Genomic DNA, 7,412 nt, shown 5'->3' with positions numbered 1-7,412 from the left:
TAAATATATTATATATATATATATATTATCCTCAGGAGCCCCATTTTTTTTTACCTTTGCGGAGTTCATCTGGGGAGGCCGGAGGTCTTGTTCCTCTGCCTCCCCTGCAGACTCTCTGACTCTTGGTCTCGTAACCATCTTCGCTGTAGTCTATGGACCTGTAGCTGATGTGGAGTGCAGTTGGTGACCTCATATACAGTGGCAACAGGAGAGGAGGCATGCACAGATTTCAGGCATGCCACATTGTCCTACAAAGCTAATGATTGGGGTTCTGGGGGGCCCGCCCTATGTATTAGAAACTAAGCTTATCCAGTGAAGGCAATGCACTGGTAAGATGTATTTGTCCCTGTATAACCCTTTTAGGCTAAGTCCCCATGTAGCAAGTAGTAGCCAAAAAACACTGCAGAAAAGACCATGGCAGAAACGCATTGTGTATTTCTCTGCATTTTTTTTTTTTTTTTTTTTACAGAAAGTCAGCAGAGTTTTCCTCTGCCTCTATTATACCTATATGGAAAACGCCAGTGCTCTGTAGATATAATTGACACACTGTGATTTACAAAAATGCAGACATTTCTGAAATAGCGGCATTTCCACTGCAGATTTTTTTCTGCAATGTGTTGATGGGATTGTTATAATCAGCTATAAGCTATACGGCTGGCCGTCCTGACAGTACAATAATATTGGTAGCTAAAACTAAGAGCCCTGATATTTCCACAACCTACAAAGAAAACAAAGTGCAGTAAATTCTGCACAGCCTCAGCTTTCTAAAGGTATAGACATATATTGGGTTAGAGGACACAAAAAGTCCTATTTAAAGTGCCCTACACACTACTTATTAGTTGTGGGATGATTTGGGATCTGATAGACGTTGTTTACATCTTATCCACTTTGCTGGTACGATACATGTCCTTGGATTACCAGGTAGTCGAGTCTGGGGCTGCAAGTACGTCTGGTGAAAACCTAACCTTACGCTAGGGGTCACACTTGCACTAGGCTCTCTGTCTTTTGGGGCCACTGAGGAACCTGAATAATGGAGAGCAGCAGTTACCCATGTGTATCAGTGGACCCCATTGACTAAAATTGGGTCTCCTGAGTGCCGGTTGTTTTATAGCTGAAAGCGACGGATAAAAAGGTGCAGAAAAAATGCCCCAAGTAGTGAAACACAGTTAAAAATCACTACATAAAAAAAGACTGTGAAAATTCCTTTTTTTTTTTCGACAGCATTTTTATTGAGTTTTTTCTCTATTTCCCTTTCCATTTTCTCTTCCTCTACTAAATCTATAGGGAATATGATTGCAATTCTGCAGCTAAAATTAATATGCTGTTTGTTTTTTAAATTGATGCATTTTTGAAAACACAGCTTTTGGATAAGATTAGCAGCAACCAAAGACACTGCATTTCTGCAATGTAGGTCCTTATCCTTAGGTTGGGGTTTCACATGGGGAAATGCTGTGGTTTGGCCACGGGGGAAACACTGTGCTTTAGTGAATGGGATTCTAGCGAATTATGCGATTTCCAAAAATGTTGTGATTTTGGAAATCGTAGCATGTCAATTATATCTACAGAAATGCCGGCGGTTTCGGCACTTTTGTGAAAAGTGCTGTGGGAAAAACCAATGCGTTTGCCTTAGCTTGAAATAGACTTTTCCAGCCGTGTAAAAAAGGCCAGATTTGTTTTGTAAAGGGGTTTAAGAAAGAGGTTTATACCCATCTCACTTATTCCCTGCTCCTGCAGACCTGACAGTGCATGGGACCCTGCTGTACTTTCTGCTCGCATCCTGACACCAGCGAATGCCAGCCTGGACAATGACAGGTTAAGGTGCAAGGGAGACATCATAGCAGGAAATCTTATAATGACCAGAAATAGTTTTATTCCTCATGTATACACACACTTATTCTGAAAAGACATCTGAAGGTTTAGTTCTGTTTAAAGATCAAGGTGGCGGAATAATGTCAGATCAGTGATATGATAATGCTCGGCATAAAGTCACACAGTCTGCATTGATATCTTAGATTTCACAATATTTCTGATGGAAGAACCGCATGGCCTTTAGAGTTTGTACTGCATTCTGATAAAACGGGCATTGTGTAATATATGCATGTGAGGTGCCCTGATAGATCAACCCCTTTAAATATCTGTATCTGGTTACTTACATAGATTACAATGAAACTGGCCATACATATTAGATTACCCCTTGTCTAAGCAGTGCTTATTTTTACTGATGGCGCTGTGACTGCACTATTACTATACAGCAGCACTGCCTCTACACTGTGGAATTGCTCGAGACCTATTTCATCTACAGTAATAGGAATGTACAGTGCATTGCCCGGTGTGCGGTGTGTGGAGCACTAGGTGACCTGCAGGGGGTACAGTGTCTTGGGAGGTGACTTCTTGAGGGCCAGATGTAGAAGCCAAATGTCTTACGCCTTCGAATTAACATGGTGGTATATCACAAACTGCACCGTTGTGTTACCCATGTCAACATCACACGGCAAAGTCTCTACACAGTTTCCTTCTTTGAGCCATGACAATAGGGAAGAGTAAGGGTGAGTTCACACGGAGTAACGTGCCGCGTGATGTATACGCGGCGCTATTTTGCGGCCATGATTTTGCGGCCCCTGCTACCTCTTGTGTCACCCCCTCTACCTCATAGATTGTAAGCTCTTGCGAACAGGGCCCTCAGTCCCATTGTATGAAATGACTTTCTTTGTAATGTATCTTTCTGTCTGTACTTGAACCCTACAAATTGTACAGCGCTGTGGAATATGTTGGCGCTATATAAATAACATTTATTATTATTATTTATTATAATAACTGATCTATTAGGCGGTGCAAAGGTGCCCATTTGAATTATAAATGGAAAAATGGGTGTTATTACTGTTTTTTGGACTCCGCTTATAATTTTGCCCAGGGCCACACTTTGTCTAAATCTGGTGTTGCTATAACATTGGAGAGTGCGACTGCATCCATAGGCGAGGGGTCGGAGCTAGCGACGGTAGGTAACACTGCTTCTCTGTACTCAGTCCCAAATTGCTGGAATAGCCAATAGGAGGGGGAGTTGTAGAGACACTTGGCTTCCAACAGGTAGCTTGCAGACAAAACTTCATAGATGTGTTCACGTGGATAAATGTAAACGGCTCAGAATTAGTAAATTGTTTATATTGAGGAATCCTATTATGTGAACAATATTTTAGTAAATTAGATTATATTTCACACAGTATGACACGTTTAGTGACAAGTCACATCTTTATATCTACAATCCAATAGTGCACTATCACTCTTTATCGTTCTTCTTAAAGGGATAGAGCACCAATAACTGATATACTCTCCTGTCTTCAATAGATAATTCTAGTACTACAAAAACAACTGTGACACTTAGAATAGAGAGAAGGGGAATATATCTCTGTTATAATCGTTCACAGTTAGAGTCTATATAAAACAAGGCAAAAACTATGGCCACTGTAAACTGAAATCTCACCAAATCTTCCTTTATAACTGCAGTTGACCTCAAGCAATTTTAAACTCTGCATTTCTACAAATGTCCACTGTGAGGCGATCTAGTGTAAGGAATGTACAGCTAGTTTAGCAAGCACTCTTGCAGATTACAAATGTGGATGCATTGTTTTCATCTATCTGCAGATAATTTTTTTCCATAGTTTTCATACAGTCTGTCATATAGTGAGTTTTTTTTATGAACTATTATTCATTCATAACATCTTTCCAAGGTACAGAGAGCCCCTCACAATTCTTTTGCCCAGAAGCCTCCACAGATCTTGACTTGACTTTGTAGCAGGAAGAAGACCAGCTATTGGACTTGGCCCAGCCATGTATTGTATGGTCAACCATTCACAGGCCCGTGTTACTAAACATAGCATGTCATGAACAGAACTTGTTTAATGTTTGTCTGTCATCATAAACTGCAGGGCAGAGAAGTGAGTCACAAACCCACAGACAGGGCTGGAACACCAGCCAAGTAGAGCTGTGTATTACTACTGTTCAATGCACAGGTTTTGTAAGCCAAGCATCAAATGCTCATTCCTGTGAGTGGCGGAAGCCCTTAGATGGTGGAGACCCCAAGGCTTTTGATCACCCTTTACTTAGGCCTGGTTCACATCTGCATTCGGGTTTCTGTTTGGGGAGTCTGCTTGGGGACCCCCGGACGGAAACCTATATTCATGAAAAGCGGTGACCTGGGAAAACATGCAGACCCTATAGACTAAACTGGGGTCTGTGTGGTTTCCGTTCAGTTTTCACATGCAGCACTTTTCTCTCTGCATTTTTTTGTGTGGAACACAAACGAAAACCACACGGACCTTCTGTGTTTCCACAACATGGGGCATTAGCCCTAAGGCCGAGGCCCCACGGGCCGGAAATGCTGCGATTTACCCACGGTGGAAATGCCACAGGAAAAATCGCGGCGTTTTACAGTAACTGCAAAGTGGAAGGGAGTCATGCAAATCCCATCCCCACTTTGCAGTAAAAACTGCAGCGCGGACACGCTGCGATTTCCATCACAGCATGTCAATTATATGTATGGAAACGCTGGTGGCTTTCCTGTAGATATACTAATATTGTAAATGTGAAAGTTTGGATGTTTGTGTGTCTGTTCCTCAATCACGCAAAAATGGCTGAACGGATTTGGATGATATTCGGCACATAGATAGATTGTAACCTCGATTAAAATATAAGCTACTCTTTATCCTGGTAAATGACATGGCTTCATGACTGTTATGAATTTATGTTCACATACTATATTACACTGCTCCTGCAGAAGCCTTATCTCAGGTCCCAGGGCTGTTATCTCTCTGTGTAAACACTCAGCTAACCCTTAGTGTTCATGCATTTGCATATTATCTGATCTGCTCCAGGCACTGCTGAAAAACTGACATGGACAAACACCTTTAATCCAAATTGGCAGTTTGCCAATTTTCAATATGCCTGGAAAAATAAAATCTAATTTGTCACAAACAATGAGAGTTATGAAGGTAGCCAGAAGTCACAGAGTTCTCCTCAATCGGAGCTGAGGGGGATCATCGACGCCAATAATATGCTCATTATATGGGCACAGCTCGAGGAATGAGTTCAGCGGCAGGCCAGCTTGACAGCTCCTGAAATGCCGGAGCAGGCTGATCATCAACGCCAACAACACGCTCATTATATGACGTTCCAGCAAGCTGCTAAGATGCCGGAACAATCACAGGCACAGTGCAAGAAACAAGTTCAGCGGCAGGCCAGCTTGAGAACTGAAAACACACCGGAGCATGCGGATCATCAATGCCAACAACATGCTCATTATATGGTGTCCCAGAAAGCTGCTGAGATACCGCAACAATCACGGGCACAGCACGAGGAACAAGTTCAGCTGCAGGCCAGCTTGACAGCTGTCAAAACGCTGGAGCAGGCGGATCATCAACACCAACAGCACGCTCATTATGTGGTGTCCCAGCGAGCTGCTGAGATGCCAGAACAATCACAGGCACAGTTTGAGGAACAAGGTCAGCAGCAGGACAGCTTGAGAGCTGCCGAAATGCCAGAACAGGCAAACCATAGATGGCAGCAATTTGCTAAATATAGGTGGATCATCATTCGCGGGCAGAGGCTAGTATCCTATTAATATTATAAATGTGAAAGTTTGTGAGTTTGGATGTTTGTGGGTTTGTGTGTTTGGATGTTTGGATGTTTGTTCCTCAATCACGCAAAACCCGCTCGACCGATTTGGCTGAAATTTTCCACAAACATAGTCACTACACTCGATTGCGCAATAGGCTACTTTTCGTCACAACAGCGCACATATGTTTGTGCCAGGACCCCCACAAAACCCAAACTCACACCACCATCTCTGCAATCTCACACACTTTGGACCATAGCAAGCCACAAAATTCATATTGCCCTCTGCAGCCTAGCCCCTAACCCCACACAATCTCATATACATATACTTTACCACTTTGCCCCTCCCCTTAACAATACTCCAGGAGGCTCTCTTTAACGCTCCGGAGCAGCCATGTTTGCTGACCCCCACCGCTCTGACAATCCGCGACACCGCCCACCCATGTCAATACCCCTAGGAAGTCTAATAAATGCAAAAAAAAAGTTTAAAAAAAAAAAAAAAATATAAAAACAAATAAAAAGGATTAAAAATTCAAATCACCCCCCTTTCCCTAGAACACATATAAAAGTAGTTAAAAACTGTGAAACATATACATGTTAGGTATCCCCGCGTCCGAAATCGCCCGCTCTACAAAGCTATACAAATATTTTTCCTGTTCGGTAAACGCCGTAGCGGGAAAAATGGTCAAAAGTGCCAAACCGCCGTTTTTTTCACTCTTTTGATTCTGATAAAAATTTGAATAAAAAGTGATCAAAGCAATAACATTTCCCGAAAATGGTAGAACTAAAAAGTACACCCGACCCCGCAAAAAAAGACGCCCTATACATCCCCGTACACGGACGTATAAAAAAGTTACGGCTGTCGGAATATGACGACTTTTCAAAAAAAAATGTTTTAACACAGTTTTGGATTTTTTTAAGGGGTCAAAATGTAAATAAAACCATATAAATTTGGTATCCCCGGAATCGTAACGAAACACAGAATACAGGGGACATGTCATTTTGGTTGCACAGTGAACGCCGTAAAACCAAAGCCTCTAAGAAAGTCGCAGAAATGCATTTTTTTTGTCAAATCCACCCCATTCAGAATTTTTTTTACCTGCTTCCCAGTACATTATATAGAATAATTAATGGCGGCATCATGAAGAAAAATTTGTCCCAAGAAAAATTAAGACCTCATATGACTCTGGGAGCGGAGAAATAAAAAAGTTATGGGGTTTAGAAGGAGGGGAGTCAAAAATGAAAAACCAAAATCAAAAAATGCCATCGACGGGAAGGGGTTAACTTCAAATACCTCTGTCCCAAAGTCACTATGTAAAGTTTCTCACAACACCGTATATATAGCAGCTCAAATACAAAGTAACTTCAACACAAAAGTCTCACGTATTCTCTGAATTACAGAAAAAACAAGATACAAAGTTACATTTCATATCCCATACCTTATACACAGTACGAAAACCTTACCCACACCTGTATATACCCACTTCTACAATCACTGCAGACGAAGTCGCGGGTACCAGCTAGTATATATATATATATATATATATATATATATATATATAATCAGTCTAATGTTTACAAGATTACCTTTATTTCTATCTATATAATTGCCTTATTGTTCTGTTTACTGTTGTAGCTACATAATATTTTGGGTGTGTGTGTATATAGCTAATATATAGCTATTCCCCCTGAGATACGCTATCACTTGTGACTCTACTCTTCTGACGCTAGGTTCACACCTGCGTTCAGCTGTCCGTTCTGTGGTTTCCGCCTTCTGCATGCCAGAAGACGGAAACCACAGACCG

Source organism: Leptodactylus fuscus, chromosome 3, assembly GCF_031893055.1.
Source record: "Leptodactylus fuscus isolate aLepFus1 chromosome 3, aLepFus1.hap2, whole genome shotgun sequence".
NCBI classification, from domain to species: Eukaryota; Metazoa; Chordata; class Amphibia; order Anura; family Leptodactylidae; genus Leptodactylus; species Leptodactylus fuscus.
The sequence above is the reverse complement of the archived record's forward strand: the minus strand, read 5'-3'. Positions refer to the sequence as shown.